Source organism: Tiliqua scincoides, chromosome 8, assembly GCF_035046505.1.
Source record: "Tiliqua scincoides isolate rTilSci1 chromosome 8, rTilSci1.hap2, whole genome shotgun sequence".
NCBI classification, from domain to species: domain Eukaryota; kingdom Metazoa; phylum Chordata; class Lepidosauria; order Squamata; family Scincidae; genus Tiliqua; species Tiliqua scincoides.
In genome coordinates this window covers 23,334,081-23,353,741 of record NC_089828.1, presented here as the reverse complement: position 1 = coordinate 23,353,741, position 19,661 = coordinate 23,334,081, and the positions used below count along the sequence as shown (strand labels likewise).

The 19,661-nt window shown below is 45.5% G+C and overlaps 1 pseudogene; it reads left to right on the top strand.

Annotated features, from left to right (window-relative positions):
- The first annotated feature begins 10,766 nt into the window (after positions 1-10,766).
- On the top strand, positions 10,767-10,889 carry LOC136659514 (5S ribosomal RNA; annotated as a pseudogene).
- The last annotated feature ends 8,772 nt before the right edge of the window (positions 10,890-19,661 follow it).

Below are 19,661 nucleotides of genomic sequence, written 5' to 3'. Positions count from 1 at the left end.
TATATCCTCCATGTGCTATGAAAGAAATCCTGGAACTATTCAGGCAGAGTGCAACTTCACACATTTTTAGGTGTGGATCAAAAATTTCTTATTTCCATGAGAGAGCCCAACATGTGTAATCCGACAAACAAATTTTCAAGTATGTTTTAAGTCATACTTCTCTATACGCTCAGTTAGGAAACAGTGCAGCTGTAACTTCCTGTGCAGTGCATACTCGGTGGCAATCCCAAATTTTCTCCCTTGCATAATGTGGAAAACAACCTTGAGTTAAATGAAGAAATGGAACAGTGTTCTACAACTGTCTTTTATTTATTTAAACTTTTCTTATTTATTGATTGTGTTTTTATATACTGCCTTTTCCCATCAAAATGCTCGAGGTGACTGGTTTACATTTTGTAATATAATGAAAGAGGCATGAGTTTGTACCTGCTTCCCTGGAAGGCAAAGCTGCTGCACAAGGACCTCAGCTGAGAGTTTGGGGAAGGAGTTGAAGCAGGAGTGAAGACTTGGATTAGGTCATTTAATAATCCAGCCACTGGAAGCTGGCTCTAATAATCGGTTAATTTTCTGTTTAACCCACACTTCCTTCAAGGAGATCCCTGTGAGGGAGACTGGGAGTGTGACAGGTTCACTGAACTTCATGACTGATTTGAATCAGCCAAGATCTCCAGGCAGGGATGTGAAAGACCTTTGTCTGAAACCCTGGAAAGCAACTACTACTCAATGTAAACTATGCTGGAATGGCACAACTCAGTATAAGGTAGCTTCAGGTGCTCTTATTTTTATTTTAAAAACTTTTTCATGTCAAGATGGTTGATTTGCAAAATAAATCATAAAACAATTCTTAAGAAAAATTAAAATTGCAGCATGGTAAAAACAGCAGTAATCAAGGAAAAAGTAAGGCAACAGTAGAATAGCTTATGATCAACAGCAGGGGTCACAACACACATACAGCAGCCCCTTTACTGCTGAAAGTCTGGATGATCTTTACTAGCTTCTGAAATGCCAGAAGGATGGGGTGGTGTGAATCTCCTTCAGGAAGCAATTCCACCAGCGGGGGACAATTGCTGAAGAGGCTGTCTCTCGTGTTGGGCAAGACAACCATGGGTTCAGTTGTTCAAGTCAGGTTCTTGCTAGGTTGTAGTCTTATCAACACCCATGAGTTGAGTAAATCTAATGGCCATAAATATAACAAATAACAGATGTTCAATCTCTCTCGGTATGTCTTTCTTTTAGATCTTTTCTTTTTGTTCCAAGAGTGCTTTTCTTATTATTGGCTGGTGAACGTGTAGAGCTGATTTGGAAGAATTGTGCTCTGTTTATGAGGTTAATCCGTCCAGTTGCACGCCTCAACTGAAGAAGAATTTTTGTAACAAGAATTCTATGCTCCTGTGTCCCAGCTACCTGCTTATTCAGGTTAGATTTCCTAGGTTGAAACACTGCCCAGGCATAATCTGTTACCTGTGGCAGGTTACTTGGAGAACTCATTAAGAAGTTGGTATGGATCCTTGAATTACAAGTATGTGCCATGTTTGAACTGGCTGCACGTTCGTTCAGATAACAGAGCACTCTGTGTAGTTGAACTCATTGCCTCTCTTTGTAACATGATAGTTTTCAAACGGTGTTCTGAAAAACCATGGGGATATTCAAAATCTTTTGGGAGCTCCTTGAGAAGATTGGTAGTGTTAAGAGACCTTGCCTGGTACTACTTGTCTTTCTCTGAATCCACAGTGTTTTGGGAGTGGCACAAGATGCAGGTGTCTTGTTGTCTTGTGCTCCCAAAGGCATCTGATAGGCCACTGTGAGATACAGGAAGCTGGACTAGATGGGCCTTTGGCCTGATCTAGCAAGGCAGTTAGGGTTTTTTTTAGACCTTTCCTGTCTTCTCCATCCTCAGTGGAAACCCTCTGACAGAGGCATGGTTGATGGATATGTGGGACAGAGACTCCTCCGTTGTGGCACCTAGCCTCTGGAACTCTTTGTCCTGGGAGGCTTGTTTTTGGCCCCTTTCCTGATGGCAGTTTATAGGAACAAAATTGTTGCAGCATGATTTGGTGCAGAGGATGACTAAATCTCCATTTCCTTTGCAGAGGAAGGGGGACATAGAACCAGACACGGGCTGAGTCTTGTATGATGACTTGCTAGAATCTTTGTAATCCAGTTCATTGGCTCCCAGTCTGTTTCTGGGCACAATTCAAGATGCTGGTTCTTTTAAAACTCTTGCAGTCTGGGACTTATCTTCTTCCATAGGAAGCCAATGTCAGATAAGATCAGGGCTGGAAGTTGCTTCTACAATTCTCCCTTCCTTCCTGAAGAAGCCCTCCCTGGATTCCACTGTGTTGAACAACTATCGGCCAGTCTCCAACATCCCATTTCTGGGCAAGGTAATTGAGCGGGTGGTGGCGGCCCAACTCCAGAGGGTCTTGGATGAAGCGGATTATCTGGATCCTTTTTAATCTGGTTTCAGGCCGGGCTTTGGGACGGAAACTGCCTTGGTCGCCTTGGTGGATGACCTACGCCGGGGACTGGACAGGGGGAGTGCGTCCCTGTTGGTCCTGCTGGACCTCTCAGCGGCTTTCGATACCATCGACCATGGTATCCTTCTGGGCCGATTGGCCGAGCTGGGAGTTGGAGGCACTGTTTTGCGGTGTTTCTGCTCCTACTTGGTCGGTCCCAGATGGTGGTGCTGGGGGATGCCTGTTCAACACCCTGGCCCTTGAAGTGCGGGGTGCCGCAGGGTTCAATTCTGTCCCCCATGCTATTTAATATCTATATGAAACCGCTGGGAGAGGTCATCCGGGGGTTTGGAGTGGGGTGTCATCAATATGCTGATGACACCCAGCTTTATCTCTCCTTTCCTCCAGACTCCAGGGTGGCGGTTGAGGGCCTGGAGCGCTGTCTGGAAGCAGTGAGGATCTGGATGGGGGCTAACAAGCTGAAATTAAATCCGGACAAGACAGAGGCTCTCCTGGTTCGGAAATCCTCGATGCAGGTGCTGGATTATCGGCTTGCTCTGAATGGGGTTGCACTCCCTCTGAAGGAGCAGGTCCGCAGCTTGGGGGTCCACCTGGACTCGCAGCTGCTCCTGGATACCCAGGTGGCGGCTGTGGCTAGGGGGGCCTTCACTCAGCTTCGGCTGGTGTGCCAGCTGCGTCTGTACTTGGATCGTGCAGACCTGGCCACGGTGATCCATGCTATGGTGACATCGAGGTTAGATTATTGTAACGTGCTTTATGTGGGGCTGCCCCTGAAGATGGTTCGGAAACTGCAATTAGTGCAGAATGCGGCGGCCCGTGTGGTCACTGGAGCTAGGCGGTTTGACTCTGTCAGTCCGCTTCTCCGGGGGCTACAATGGCTGCCCATTCGTTTCCGGGCCCAATTCAAGGTGCTGGTTTTGACCTTTAAAGCCCTATACTGCTCTGGGCCAGGCTATCTTAGAGATCGCCTACTCCCGTACAATCTGGCTCGTCCTCTCAGGTCATCAGAGAAGGCCTTTTTACAAGTGCCGCCGCCTAAGGAGGTACGTGGGGCAGCGGCAAGAAATAGGGCCTTCTCAGTAGTGGCACCAACGTTGTGGAACTCCCTTCCCCTTGACTTGAGAATGGCTCCCTCTCTGGAGACTTTTCGGTGAGGCCTGAAGACCTTGTTGTTTAATCAAGCCTTCTGACTTCATGGCCTTTTTAACATCTTTTATACATCTTTTAGTTGCTTTCTACAGGCTTGATTCCTCTAAGTACTGCTGTTTTATGCTCTTTTATTCTGACTTTTATCTGACTAGTGTTTTTAGGGGTTCTGCTAATGTGTTTTTTAATGTGTTTTTATCTGTTTGTGAAATTATGTTTTAATCTGTTTTATATGTTGTTAGCCGCCCTGGGTCCCTTTGGGGAGAAGGGCGGGATAGAAATAAAGTTTTATTATTATTATTATTATTATTATTATTATTATTATTATTATTATTATTCCTTTGGAATTCAAGTGAATAGTAACCCTGGAACGTGTTAGGGAAATTATCCTGGCCACCTTCCTTAGGGTCACTGAAGCACTGGGTTAAGACTATTTTATTTTTCTGACCTTTTAGTTAACAGGTATAACTTGTATGTTCTGCAGTTATTTGCTGGTTTTATCCTGTGCTACTCAGTCTTACAGTGCAATCCTGAGCTGCGCAGAGGTGCGTTGGCCTGCGGAGGCTGGAATAAGCCTCTGCGCTGATGGAGGCTCTGCATCTTGCGTTGGCTGACCTCAGCCGATGCAAGACACTGGGGCGGGGGGGGAGGTGTTCCGGGGTGGGGGGGAGAGTGGGCGGTGGATGGCCCTGGGGGCGAGTGGGTGGAGAGCAGGAGGTGAGGCTGGGATCCTCCCATTATGCTGGATCCCAACTCCTGTTCCCAGGGAACTGGGAGAGGCTTCAAGCTGCTCCGCTCTCCTCAGACTTGTGCCACCCCAGGAGGTAGCGTAAGTCCAAGGAGACCCATAGGTGCAAGGGTGGCTTACCTGGAGATAAGGGGAAAAGATTCCCCGTACCTCTGGCTGAGCCGTTTTGGTTTAGCCTCTTAGTTAGCCTGTTCCAACGCAGGATAGGATTGTGCCCTTCATTTTGTAGTATTGTGGTATTGTTTTTACCTGTAGTAGAAACTGTTCCACTTGTTGTAAGCTATGTCATGCATTGTAAGAAAGGAAGGTTTGATATAAACAATACACAGATGCTTGTATACACAGGCACCTGTCACAATTCTTCTCAAAAAGAAAAAGAGAACTGAGAGAATCTGACTTGTGTACATAGGCTTCTTTGTGGTGCACCTACCTCATACATAACATTAGGTGCATGGCTGAGAACATGGCACATCCCTGCTTCATGCTGGAAATGGGCTTGCTTCCCATGTAAACATATTAACTGGCCCCACAAATCTTACATTTGTTGGACAAGTTTCCTATTTGTTCTGCATTCTTATTCAGCATCTGAATCCGGATCTCTTCCGATTAGAACCATAGCTCCTTTCCTGCTTTTGAAGTAGGATCTTAAAGGGAAGATATATTGTATGCTTGTGTTTATGCAGGGAGTCTCTGTAGCATGAAAGAAACAGTGATTCAACATGAGATGCTTCTGCCAGCATTGAGAAGAAAAGCACAGGGAGGAATGGGGGGGGGGATATTTATATGCAACCCAAGGAAGACAGGCTGCCTTGTTTGCCAATAAAGGCCTTAGATCTGTATCTTCAAAGAGAAGGAGTTGCCTTCTCCAGGCTGCAATCGAACTCTGAATTACTTTGGCACAAGTTTATATAAGCCGTCCTCCTTTTTATCATCTTAATTACAAGGCCCTGTGAGTACAGAATGAATCTATTCTGAAGCACATCCCATCTTGAGTGCATACTTGCCCTCAGTATCTCATCCATTTCCAACAAGCATAAATACATTTCATCCCTATGCCTTGCCCCCCATTTAAGCAAAAGAAAAAAGAAAAAAGAAATCAGTGGATATAGACCTTTTTTCCTCTCAGCCATTGTTTTTAAGTAATATTGAATCTGCTGTTAATTCAAGGCAGCAAACTTGGCACAGCCAAGTAGTGGCTTGAGAATGGATGGCTCCTGGGAGAATCCACCAGCCCGCCTTTGTGTTTCGTTCCATCTGGCATGACCCAATGAGATACGAAAAGGCATCCGGGCGCAATGGCTTTGGTATGGATTTTGTAAAATATGTTGTGGTGTCCTGGGTGCTTTCGCAACTGCATCTGCAGCTCATACCAGTGGCAGAGTTCCGATTGGCTCTTGTGCCCGTCAAGTTGGCTATCATTTGATAGCAGGGCCAAGACAGATCCAAGCCTTTAACTCCAGTGCTGTTGCACCTTCCCTATTTTACAAAGAAATTGTACAGAAACATCAACCCAATAAATGACAACCCCACATCCACTCAGGCCTGTGAACTGATCCCACCATGACCCCTGTGTTTAAATTGCAAAGAGGGAGAGTGTGCAAAAGTTAAGCCAGCAACAACAAGCTATTGAAGTGAGAGCCATGTTAAGTCTGAAATCTGGGATCCATTTGCCTGGAACCATCCTTTCCCACCTCCCCAACCTTAATTTGAGTCCTTTACATATGCTACATAAAATATGTTAGTTTTCATAATAATTATTCTAACTGTTCTTTGCTCCCCTTCCAATAAATTGATTATTATTGTTTAACTGTATCTAATATCTAAACACATTTGAAGGGCGGGTGGAGATCAGTCAAATGCCAGCCTTCCTAACTGCCCCCAGCCTTGGAAGTTTGCCCTTTTAAGCCTCCACGCACAGTTAATATACTCAGATTGGTTCTTGCTGACGCTAGCTTTGCTGCTATGCCCATGGAAGTGATGCTATGTCAGTTCAGGCCAAATATTCCCTTTTCACTCAGTCTGATTGATATCCCCCAAGATACATTAGCAAGACTTCACATTCCACCTCGAACATCTGGGGGCTTCATGTGGATGCTGAACAGTGCCGAAGCAAACCTGTTCTATTTCTGGAATGCTTAAGGCGAAGAATGTGATGAAAAGTGCTAAACTTTTCCAATCTCCGCGTGGGTTATACCTTTGCAAATATCAGGTAGGGAGGGGGAGAAGGAGACCTTTTTTGTGTGTCTTAAGCCATGCCTTTAACACTTGAGCACAAGGGAGGATAGCCCAGAATCACATCTGGTTTCCATCAACTTAAAATATACTGTTAGACAAATGATTGTGAAGTTAATTCAAAATACAGTGGTGAAGACCAGGGCCTATGAAATGTTGTGTTTGCATTACTTTATATACACTCCCATCGTCTAGACATCTTATTTGGGTATGTGAGCAACTTTAATGGCATTAACATAATTTACATTTGGTGAAACAAGCCATTGCAGCATTTAGAGAAACTCTGACATTTCAGCTATGAATCATCATTTGCTGTGTGCTAGTATTTCCGCCTTGCCTTCGTAGACTCATAACAGGCACCCTCAACCCACACGCTATAATCTTACCCTTATTTATCTCCTGCTATCCCTCTGCAATGCAAGCCCGGAAACGAATGCAACGTTTCGCAATTTGATCAGGTTGAGTAGACATCATCAGGACGCAGTAAACTTCCAGTCCTTGCCATGAATCATACAACGTAAATTTTGCAGCACTATTGCAGCCATATGATGGTCAGAAGCCAGTTTGGTGGTCCATAGAGAGGTCCTCATTTATGTCGGACATCCCAAGCAGTGCCATGTAGGTCACTTTTTTCTTATTTCCTTTCTAAGAATATTACCATTCATACAATTTCACATCTGTACACAAACTACGTATTTACATTGCTTAATGTTGTCACAAAACTTCAGGCAACCACTAAAGAGCAGAACATAAAAACAGATCAGTAATTGAAAGGCATTTTGAAAAAGTGTACCTCCTCTAGGAAGAGAATCCTGAAGTGACCTCATTGATAAATTGATAAATTTATTGATAAATTAATTCATTTTCATTGATAAATTAAAGATCAATAAGTCACCGGGCCCTGATGGCGTCCACACAAGAGCTATTAAGGAATTGAAGAATGAAGTTGCTGATCTCTTGACTAAAATATGCAACTTGTCCCTCAAAATGGCCACGGTGCCAGAAGATTGGAGGATAGCAAATGTCACACCGATCTTTAAAAAGGGAAGGAGCGGGGACCTGGGAAACTATAGGCCGGTCAGCCTAACATCTATACCGGGTAAGATGGTGGAATGCCTCATCAAAGATAGGATCTCAAAACACATAGACGAACAGGCCTTGCTGAGGGAGAGTCAGCATGGCTTCTGTAAGGGTAAGTCTTGCCTCATGAACCTTATAGAATTCTTTGAAAAGGTCAACAGGCATGTGGATGCAGGAGAACCCATAGAGATTATATATCTGGCCTTTCAGAAGGCGCTCGACACGGTCCCTCACAAAAGGCTACTGAAAAAACTCCAAAGTCAGGGAATTAGGACAGGTCCTCTCATGGACTGAAACCTGGTTTAAGACCAGGAAGCAGAGAGTGGGTGTCAATGGGCAATTTTCACAATGGAGAGAGGTGAAAAGCGGTGTGCCCCAAGGATCTGTCCTGGGACCGGTGCTTTTCAACCTCTTCATAAATGACCTGGAGACAGGGTTGAGCAGTGAGGTGGCTAAGTTTGCCGACGACACCAAACTTTTCCAAGTGGTGAAGACCAGAAGTGATTGTGAGGAGCTCCAGAAGGATCTCTCCAGACTGGCAAAATGGGCAGCAAAATGGCAGATGCGCTTCAATGTCAGTAAGTGTAAAGTTATGCACATTGGGGCAAAAAATCAAAACTTCACATATAGGCTGATGGGTTCTGAGCTGTCTGTGACAGATCAGGAGAGAGATCTTGGGGTGGTGGTGGACAGGTCGATGAAAGTGTCAACTCAATGTGCGGCGGCAGTGAAGAAGGCCAGTTCTATGCTTGGGATCATTAGGAAGGGTATTGAGAACAAAACGGCTAGTATTATAATGCCGTTGTACAAATCAATGGTAAGGCCACACCTGGAGTATTGTGTCCAGTTCTGGTCGCTGCATCTCAAAAAAAACATAGTGGAAATGGAAAAGGTGCAAAAGAAAGCGACTAAGATGATTACTGAGCTGGGGCACCTTCCTTATATGGAAAGGCTATGGCATTTGGGCCTCTTCAGCCTAGAAAAGAGATGCCTGAGGGGGGACATGATTGAGACATACAAAATTATACATGGGAAGGATAAAGTGGATAGAGTGATGCTCTTTACACTCTCACATAACACCAGAACCAGGGGACATCCACTAAAATTGAGTGTTGGGAGAGTTAGAACAGACAAAAGAAAATATTTCTTGACTCAGCATGTGGTTGTTCTAAGGAACTCCTTGCCACAGGATGTGGTGATGGCATCTGACCTGGACGCCTTTAAAAGGGGATTGGATAGGTTTCTGGAGGAAAAATCCATTACTGGTTACAAGCCATGATGTGTATGTGCAACCTCCTGATTTTAGAAATGGGCTATGTCACATGCAAGGGAGGGTACCAGGATGCAGGTCTCTTGTTATCTGATGTGCTCCCTGGGGCATTTGGTGGGCTGCTGTGAGATACAGGAAGCTGGTCTAGATGGGCCTATGGCTTGATCAAGTGGGACTGTTCTTAAGTGTCAGAGCCAACACCAAGAATACCCTGCTCCTTGTAACAGTTCACTGAGACCTCTTATAAGACAAAATCTGGAACAAGTTTTTTATTAGAAAATGTGAAGTATAGGAAAGGTGATTCTTGCATGGGACAGAGGGCTTCCCTGATATAATCCTGCTGTAGCCCACTTATAGCAAGGCTCTCTCTGTATAACAGTCCTAGGTCAGTGCTTCCCAAACTTTTTAGCACTAGGACCCGCTTCTTAAAATGACTATCGTGACCCTCACAGCTTTACTAGACAAAAAAAGATATAGAAATAACTATTTTAAATTATTAATAATCAGGGTCCTGTGCTTCCAAGGCTGCTAGAGACCGTACATATTATATATGCATGTAGACATTTGCTAGACTCTCCCTAGAAATGGAGTTCAAGGACTGTTCCCCCAAACTGTTAGTCATTCCAGAGTGCCCAGAAAACTGGATAGCAAGATGTGCAATTCCAGGTCAGATAAAAGGCTGAAACTGATCACATGTGATCTATAGCACACCAATTACTAGAGAAAACGGGAAAATGTGCTATTTTAATTTGGGGGGGGGGTATGATGATTACTTCATATATCACGGGTTAGCATTCCAGCCACGAGAGTGGTCTTTTCATCTGAATTGCCTACTGCTACCATTTTTTTCTGCAAACAGGGCAAGAGTCCTTGCAAGATTTTTTTTTTTTTAATATTTCAGAAACTTTTTGCAACCCACCAAAAATCAGCTTGTGACCCACTGGTGCAACCTGACCCACAGTTTGGGAAACACTGCCCTAGGTGCATGTGTGCTGGCAGAACTATTTGGTTACCTACTGGCCCCTGTTGCCTCTTCCACTCCTTCTACGCCCTACCCCCATCTGCCCTGCTCTGCAAAATACAGGAAGTATGGCAAGTAGAGCATCTCCCTTCTGTATTTCCACTATCTCAAACCCTGGCTGGGCGGGTGAGATGGAGGGAGCAACAGTTGGTGGAGACAGTGGGAGGTGCATCCCTGGCCTGGCCTGGTCTCCTTAGCGCCCATCTCAGCACCTGCTGGCAAGAAGTTTGGGGACCCCTTATTTACAGGCTTAAAAGTTTTTTGTTGTTGTTGTTGTTTTAAAAACAGCGCTTGGAATTGGGCCCAGAAATGTATTAGTATGTGGTGCAGGTCTCACAAGAAGACTGACACATCAATCTATACCTGCCAACTACCAAGCAAAAGCACTGTACTCCAGCTAATGCTCCTGAATTGCTTTCAAAGGCAGCTCCACACAGAGCCCAATATGATCGGAAGTTCCCAAAGGATGGATGAATGACAAGTGACAACAGCGGTATTCATGATAATTGGAATAAAGTGTGACTTTTTAAAATTACTGTGCACCGGAAAAGAAGGAATCTATCAACTTGGAATGATGAGGAAGTGTGAAAGGGATCTCTAGCTGCTGTGGAGGGGATTTATGAATGAAGAATGGATGACTGAAAAGGTTTGTCTGTTTACATGTTTTTTATCCTTCTTTTCAATCAAAATTTCCAAAGCAGCTTACAAAAATGGAATGAAATGAGCTTGCCATGACCCCCATCTCACCCTACTAAGACAATACAAAAAAAAATTAAATTCCTTCATTAGTGTGCCTGCAGCAGCAACTGTTACCCTGCACATGCCCGATCTCATCTGATCTCAGAAGCTAAGCAGGGTCAGGCCTGGTTAGTACTTGGATGGGAGACCACCTGGGAATACCAGGTGCTGTAGGCTTATACCATAGTCTTTCGAGACTGAAGGTTGCCAACCAGTGTGCCTGCCATTTCTTTCTGCTTTTGAATTTCATTATACAGGTCCAGCCTATTTATACACAAATTTTTTATACACAGATTTGACTCAACACGAATGGCCCCCTGCAAATGAGAAGGAATGTGCTGATCCCTGGAGAAGGGGAAAATGCATCCCTTTAAAATCAGTTTAAAAAACTGAACAGTCTTTTAACAGTAGCCTCCTTAATGAGAGAGAGAGAGAGAGAGAGAGAGGGAGAGAGAGAGAGGGCAGCTGGCTGACCATCCATCCATCCTTCTCTCTCCAGCAGACCCCTCCCTTCCCCCTGAGCACATGAAAGAAAGGTGATAATTTTGCATTGGTGAAGGGAGGGGCTAGCTTGGAGGTTGACTGATGACTCTTATCTTACATCACAAAGCTCAGCAAGGCTGTTTTTAAATCACTGGAGCAAAGAAACTGTTTTTTTAGGAGTAATTGTTGAAGAAAAAAAATGTGATGCATTACTTTCTGGGCGACCCTCGTAACATAAGCCATATATTTTCACATGCAAGAGAGTAGGCATTAACATGTGCCCATAGGCAAATTTCTCAGTTTTCCACTTGATGCTTCTTTTTGGCTAAGAGAAAAAATTTAGCTTGAGCACCCCTGCTGATGCCATCGCTGCTCCTTCTGTAGGAGGTGTCCCAGAGCTCTGCTCCCCTTCAGTAACTCATCTGCTTATTAATCAGTGCTAAGTCAATTCCAAAGGAGGTGTTTTAAACACAAAATTGATAGGGCTGGGTGTGATTCTGCTCATATTCACCCCCCTTGCATAGCTCTACTGCTTTCAGGAGGTGGGCCCCATGCTGTCCCATAATTTCTTTCCCATGCAGTTGGTCTGCACTGGTCAGTTCCAAATCCTCTAGAACCCCCTTCGCATGGAGCATGGAAAGATCTAAATATTTGGTTTCTTTCCACACATTACTCAAGTTTATCCTCGTTCACGTCAACAGAGGATTAATTGGATGGTTCCTATCCAGAAACACTTGGAAATTTAGAGAGAGGCTGCCAAAGAGTGGAGTTTTATTTGTTCTGGTAGTTTAGTTTTTACTGCCATTTTTAGCACGTTGCTAAGTTCTTCGAAACTATTAAATGGTTGAGTGGAAAACTCAACTTCAGTTCAATGAAGAATGATTTTCAGCAGAAAACTGGCTGTATATTTGTATCTGGGGCCGGGGGGGGGGTCAGGACTCAACCGGGCCTTTCTAGACAACTAAATTATGAGGAATCCTTACAGCCAACTACAGCCGCAGGACAGTCGCAAAGTTCTGCATGAGAGGTTTATGGAAACAAACACCCCTGTCTGTCTTTGCTGCTCTTCTTGTTCTTTTCCTAGGCCAAGGTGAAATGGAATGTGACGCTTGTTGGATGACCTTTCCATTCCAGGATGGTTTGGTGGCATGGGTCATACATCAAGTGACAGTGCAGCTTGCCCAACTAAAATATCGGGTGTACCTTGACCCATCCTCTGCTAGAAAGACATTGTCTATGAAGTACAGGCAAAATTTGGGAGCTTGAAAAAGGTCACCAAAGATGTCAACTGCATCAAATGAATCTAGTGCCTAGGCCCACAACTATGCTGTCTAGTTGTACCTTAACAAGGGAATCTGGGCCAGTGGTGATCTTCCCAGCAGTGTGTGAGCTGCTGTTCTAGGCATGAGCTCATGTGACTGGGGCGTGTGTGTGAATATCGTGATCATGGGCGTATAGTAGACTATGTAGGCACTTCTCACCCTCTTGTGAAGGGTCTAATTGGGTAGGAAAGGATATGTGTGACTGGCTCCACCTGAATGTCACATAGTAAGGTGCAATGTGACTGGTAGCAGCTCTTAGGTTTAGAAAAAGTCATGGGGGGAGACACAACAGTGGCTATTAGGCATGAAGACTATGCAAAACCTCAGGGTACCAGTTGCAGGGGAGACAATTATGCTTGTCTACAAGAGAAGTAAGTTCCATTGTCTTCAATTGGGCTTATTCTCAGGAAAGTGTACATAGGAAAGTGTGCACAGTCCTATACTTGTCTATTCAGAAATAAGTGCCATCACTCTTTTCTCAGCCACACTGAGAAAATGGGGTGGTTATTTGGTGAGGCTCTGGGAGTTTTTGTGTTGGCTCTGCACTGGGAACCCATTGAAGTGTATAGTAATACTGTAGAAAACTACATATATCTATAGAATTAAAAAAAAATAAAACTTTCAATCCCTGAACAAACATTTACCCACTAAACCATTTGCTGTTGGCCCAGTTTCAAGTGCCTGTTCCCTCATCTCTGAAATGAGGCAATCTCTCCAACCAAGGCTTAACCTGGGGCGAATGGAGAAGGGAAAGTGGGATCTGATTCGTGCGCATCAAAAAAATGTGTACACACTAGGATTACCAGTTTAGCCCAAATGATCTTATTTCTCTGACTTCTTTCTCCTCAGGCAGACAGGTTGTAAACTATCTCAATATGCTGGGGATACTTCTGCCCCTTGACTGCTGAAATGTAGCCCTTTTACTCTTGGAGGGTCAATGCTGTTTCCAGATCCCCCCCAATTTTCTAAGGTTCGTAGTCTTGTGACATCACCAGCCTCTGACTTGAGGTATGAACGGACCCCTTCCTTAGAAATCTCAGGCTTTTGGATCCATCTAACCTAAGACTCCAGTGAATCTTTGTGGGGAAAGCTTTCCATAAGCTGGAGGTCAACACAGCAAATGCCTTCTCCCTGGTCACTGCCTACCTCACATCTGATAGTGGGGGCACCTGGAGAAGTGACTTGATGAAGTCCTTAACGCCTCTGCAGGTTCACATGGGAGTAGGCAGGTCTGTGGTGTAGCTAGGCATCTGGCACCTAGGGCACATGACACCCCTGACACATGTCATCACCCTGGAAGTGCTAACCCGGAAGTAAAATGCAGTGATGTGATGGCTTGCAACTGCTCTGAGTGTCTGCAGCAGAAGGTACTGTGGCAGTGAGGAGGCCACCATACTGCTGCAGTACCTTCTCCTGTGCCTTGGGATCTGCACCTCCTGAAGGCGTGGTACTTGGGGCAATGTGCTCCCTACGCCTCCTTACCTTACACTGGGGCGGGCTTCAGTTTGGGGAAACTAGAAGCAGCCTCCAAAACCGAATTGAGTTTTTCTTCCATCTTATCCTTGAGTCACTTATAAAGCTTTTTGGCTTCTCTGGCTTGCCAGTGTTTCTTTCTCCCTCCCCATTTAAACTGACTGAGCTGCAGCCACAAAACGGCCTTGCTTATAACGTGTCACACCAAATGGAACAAACCCTTTGATCGCCATCTCTCACCTCCCTTTGGAGGCAGACTTGGACTTCTCTGAGACTGACTTGCCATCGCCCAAAAGGAGGGGGAAACAAAAAGACATTCTTGCCATTTTTCTGGCCCCTCCCCTACACCCTGGACCTCCCTAATCAGCTCTTGTGTTGGCCAGTTCCCAGGGATCGCTGGATGCAAGAGCAAGTGAACCAAAGTTCCAAGGACGGGGCCATCACCTCGCATTACTCCAGTGGAGCAGCCTGGCTTAAAAAGCCCAGCTGTTGGATTGTATACAGCTGCCAAGATAGGCTGTCCAAGTTTGATTGCATGAACATCCTCAGTTTTGTTTGGAATGTTCCGGAACGACTTTTAAAAAATCCTTTTAATTTGAACCACTTGTAGAACCACTGTGGGCTTTATCCCTTCTCCACTGTGACAGCCTAAATACATTGAAGCTGCGACTCTATATAAACTTTCCTGAGAGAAAGCCTCATTGAAGATGATGGGACTAACTTCTGAGTAGACAAGCATAGGATTGTGCTCTAAATTGATATTCTTCCCTTTTTTACCTTGCTTCCCCTTTCCAGTGTCTTTCCTATATCAAAATTTCAGATTGTAAATTCCTTGGGGCAGGGACCTGTCTCTTTTACTTCTTTAAAATGCCTTGCCCCATGTTTGAGCTATACTGTATATGAATGGCCCCAATCTATTAAAATTGGTGCCACTACTAGCAACTGAAATCTAGCTCAGCGTGAAATTCTTTACTCAGCATGTGGTTGGTCTGTGGAACTCTTTGCCACAGGATGTGGTGATGGCGACTGGCCTGGACGCCTTTAAAAGGGGATTGGACAAGTTTCTGGAGGAAAAATCCATTACGGGGTGCAAGCCATGATGTGTATGTGCAACCTCTTGATTTTAGAAATGGGCTGTCAGAATGCCAGATGCAAGGGAGGGCACCAGGATGAGGTCTCTGGTTATCTGGTGTGCTCCCTGGGGCATTTGGTGGGCCACTGTGAGATACAGGAAGCTGGACTAGATGGGCTTATGGCCTGATCCAGTGGGGCTGTTCTTATGTAGCTAATTTTAACTAGGACTGCAATCCAAACATAGCTGATAGTGGGTCCCATGGAAATCAGTGGGATTTACTTCTGAGTAGACATACATAGGATTGCACTGTAGGTCCCACTGAGCATTAAACCTGAGCAAGTTTAATTATGAGCAAAACGCTTTGCTTCAATGGGATTGAGTCAGCAAACCTGTGCTCATTTTGTAGGAGTAAATCCTGTTGACACGAGTGGGATGTACATGCGTAGAATCAGGCTGAGCTGGAATGGGGTCAAAGTAATTTGGGGGACAAGAGTGGCAGTAACTGCTGAGAGAGGTCTTGCAACAGTGGAAATCTTGATCTCTCAAACTGATCAGGAGATTACAGACTTACTAGATCTAAGATATCAGGGATATCTTTACCATGGCCTGGGAAAAATTCATACATCATCACCTGCATAGTATTCTAAGATCATAAGAGCCCCACTGAATCAGGCCAAAGGCCCATTTTACAGCCCAATCCTGAGCTGCCTGGGGCACACGGCTGCCGCCGCATCTTGCGCGCCTCAACCTGCCACTGACGGTGCCTTGGGAGAAGGGGACTTTTGTTCCCTTCTCCTGGGTAAGGGAAGTAGCCCCGCAATGGCTGGAAAATCGTTCGTGTAGGGCGCCAAGCCCTACATGAACAGACAGGATCCGGTGGAGTAGAGCTCCAATGAATCCGCCACTCTGCCTCCCAGCTCCCCCTCCCCGGCATGCCTCCTCCCTGTCCTCTCTCCACCCTCCATCCGCCTCGCCCCTCCCCGGAATGCCTCCTCCCCACCCTCCTCCCCGCCCTCACTTACTGTGCCGTGGTTCGGCAGTCTGAGCCCGGCGCTAGCCCAGCACATTTGTGACAGTGCTTATGGCACGTTTGCAACACTGCATGGTGGCACGAAGCCGTTCTGCCAAGCTCAGGATTGGGCTCTTAGTCCAGCTTCCTGTATCGGACAGTCGCCCACCAGATGCCTCGGGGAGCACACAGGGCAACAAGAGACCTGCATCCTGATGACATCCCTTCCACCTGAATCCCTTGCATTCTTGTAACCTGTGATGGACTTCCAAAAATTTGTCCACTCCCCTTTTAAAGGCATCTAGGCCAGAAACCAACACCACATCCTGTGGCAAGGAGTTCCACAGATTAATTACATGCTGGGGAAAGAAATATTTTCTGTGGTATTGCTCCTTCCCCTCCCTCTAATATGTTTTAATTGCTCTGTTTTTTTCCTCTCTTTCTAAGCCCCTCAACCCCCTCCTGATTACCCCCACGCTCCAATATACAAGCCATTCTACACCCTCTCTCATTCCGTTGCTTTTTACCTACAGCAGTGGTTCTCACTCCTTTAGCACCGGGACCCACTTTATAGAATAAGAATCTCAGGACTCACCGGAAGTGATGTCATGACTGGAAGTGACATCATCAAGCAGGAAAATTTTTGACAATCCTTCAGATCTGTGACATTTTCCCAAATGCATTCACTTACCAGAGTAGCATCAAGTCTAATGTATTAAAAATAAAATATTGAAATGAATGGGGACTCACCTGAAATTGGCTTGCAACCCACCTAGTGGGTCCTGACCCACAGTTTGAGAAACTCTGATCTACAGTATTTTTTCCCATTAGCTAATAAACACATTTCAGTGGCACTGCATCCCACCAACTGCCTTAAAAGTCATGAAACTCTCATTTGGTATATCAATATTTCTTTTTACACTCCAACTGTTTTTCACCGGCATGCCTGCCTTATCAAAAGGCAAGGAGAAAGTTCATTCTTGGATATAGACACATACCTCGGAGGGGGAGACGAGAAAATGTTTCATTTTCTTTACGCCTCAAGGAATCCCCCCCCCCCCAGTTGGTTCTGCTTTTAGGGAAAGAAATGAGAGAATCATCTGTCAAAGGAGTCTCAGATGCCTTCATCTCCCTGAAAAAGTTATCTGATTTATTTTACAAATGCAAAAAGGTTCCTCTCTTAATGGCAAAGAGCTTTTGCTTATAGCATTTAAATGCTCTCCCAGCTGTGTGTGAGTGGGAGGGAAGGAAGGCCTGTCTGCTGATGAGACTGTGTAAAGTGGCCATCTAAGATGGGTTCTCCAAACTTTTCAGCCAGAGGGCTGCATCAAATATCTGGTATGGTGTTGAATGCTGGAAACTTTTTTTTAAATATAGAATTTAAATAAATACATTAGAGATGGAACTTAGATGAACGAATAAATGAATGAATGGACTCAAATTTCCAGGATTTCTCCAAGCAACAAAGCACACACAGAAATAAAGCACACAGAAAGAATAAAAAAATAAAGCACACTCAAATGGACCCCCATTCCCCCCAAGCAGCTTACTTAAATATAGAAGAGCAAATACTTCTGACCCAGCACATCATAGGAAACACTCGAGCATTGTTCTGAGGGCCGGGGAGGTCTCCCCAACCCTCAGAAAACCTTCAGAAGGCACAAAACGTTACTTCCAGTTTTTCAAGAAAACCAGGAAGTGGTGGGTTAGGCAGCTTCCTTGTCCCTCAGAACACTCTCCGGAAACAACCGGAGCACAGCTCCGGTTGTGTTTGGTTGAGTGGGCTAGAAGCTCATGGGGACCAGAGGTTGACTGCAGGCTGGATAGAGTCTCACCACGGGCTGCATCTAGCCCCCTGGCTGGGAGTGGTTGAGCAGGTGGTGGCGTCTCAGCTCCAGAGGGCCTTGGATGAAGCGGATTATCTGAATCTCTTTCAGTCTGGCTTCAGGCCAGGCTTTAGGACGGAGTCGGTCACCTTGGATGACCTTTGCCAAGGGCTGGATGGTGGGAGTGCATCCATGCTGGTCCTGCTGAACCTCTCAGTGGCTTTTGACACCATCAACCATGGTGTCCTTCTGGGACGGTTGGCTGAGTTGGGGATTGGAGGCACTGTTTTGTGGTGGTTCTGCTCCTTCTTGGCCGACAGGTCCCAGGTGGTGGTCCTGGGGGAGTCCTGTTCGGCACCTTGGCCTTTAGAGTGTGGGGTGCCGCAGGGTTCTATACTGTCCCCCATGTTATTTAACATCTGCTGGGAGAGGTCATCCGGGAGTTGGATCATCAGTATGCTGATGATGACACCCAGCTCTATCTCTTCTTTCCACTGGACTCCAGTGTGGCTGTCTCTGTCCTGGAGCGCTGCCTGGAGGCAGTTGGGATCTGGATGAGGGCAAACAAGCTGAAATTAAATCCAGAAAAGACAGGGGTCCTCCTGGTGTAGAAATCCATGATGTGGGTGCTGGATAATCGCCTTTCTCTGAATGGGGTTGCACTCCCCCTGAAAGAGCAGGCTCACAGCTTTGGGGGTATCCTGGACTCACAGCTGCTCCTGGATGCCCAGGTGTCAGCTGTGGCCAGGAACGCCGTTGCCCAACTTTGGTTGGTGCGCCAGCTGCGGCCGTACCTGCCTCAGCTGGAACTGGCCATGGTGGTCCATGCCATGGTGACATCAAGATTAGATTATTGCAATACGCTCTATGTGGGGCTGCCCTTGAAGACGGTCTGGAAGTTGCAGCTAGTGCAGAATGCGGAGGCTCGTGTAGTTGCTGGAGGTCAGTGGTTTGACTCTTTTACGCCACTGTTCCAGTTGCTCCACTGGCTGCTGGTTTGTTTCCAGGCCCAATTCAAGGGGCTGGTTTTGACCTTAAAGCCCTAAATGGCTTGGGACCAGTTTATTTGAGAGATCGCCTTCTTCCATATAGTCCGACCCATCCTCTTCGGTCATCAGGCGGGGCCCTGTTGGCTGTGCCGCCATTGAAAGAGGTGAGGGGGTTGGTGGCCAGAAACAGGGCTTTCTTGGTGGTGGCTCCTGTACTGTGGAATTCCCTCCCCTTTGAGGTTCGAACAGCTCCTTCTTTGTTAACCTTCTGGCAAGGCCTGAAGACTTTCATACTTCAGAAAGCATTTGATGCCTCATAGAGGGCATGATGGCTGCTTTTTAAAAATAATTGCTTTTATACTGCTTGTTTTAACGCTGCTGGCCTTGCTGTTTTACTGTTTATTTTATTACTGTATTTTATAATTTTATGTATTTTTATGTATTTTATGGTTTTAAAGTTGCTGTTAGCCGCCTTGGGTCTCCCCTTCGGGGAGAAAGGCGGATTACAAGTCCAATAATAATAATAATAATAATAATAATAATAATAATAATAATAATAATTTGAGGACCCTTGATCGAAGACATAAATTTGCCATTTAATCAAAAATGAGCCTGTTTCTCCTGGTGGCTTTTTCTGGTTGCTTTTTGCTCAGATGAATGGGCAGCAAAGATTAATCTCAGGTTATTTGAGAACTGCTACTGGGCCCTACCCTAGTACCAGATTGTTTACCACATTTTTTTTTCAACAATTGGCAGACTTGTGACTTCACCA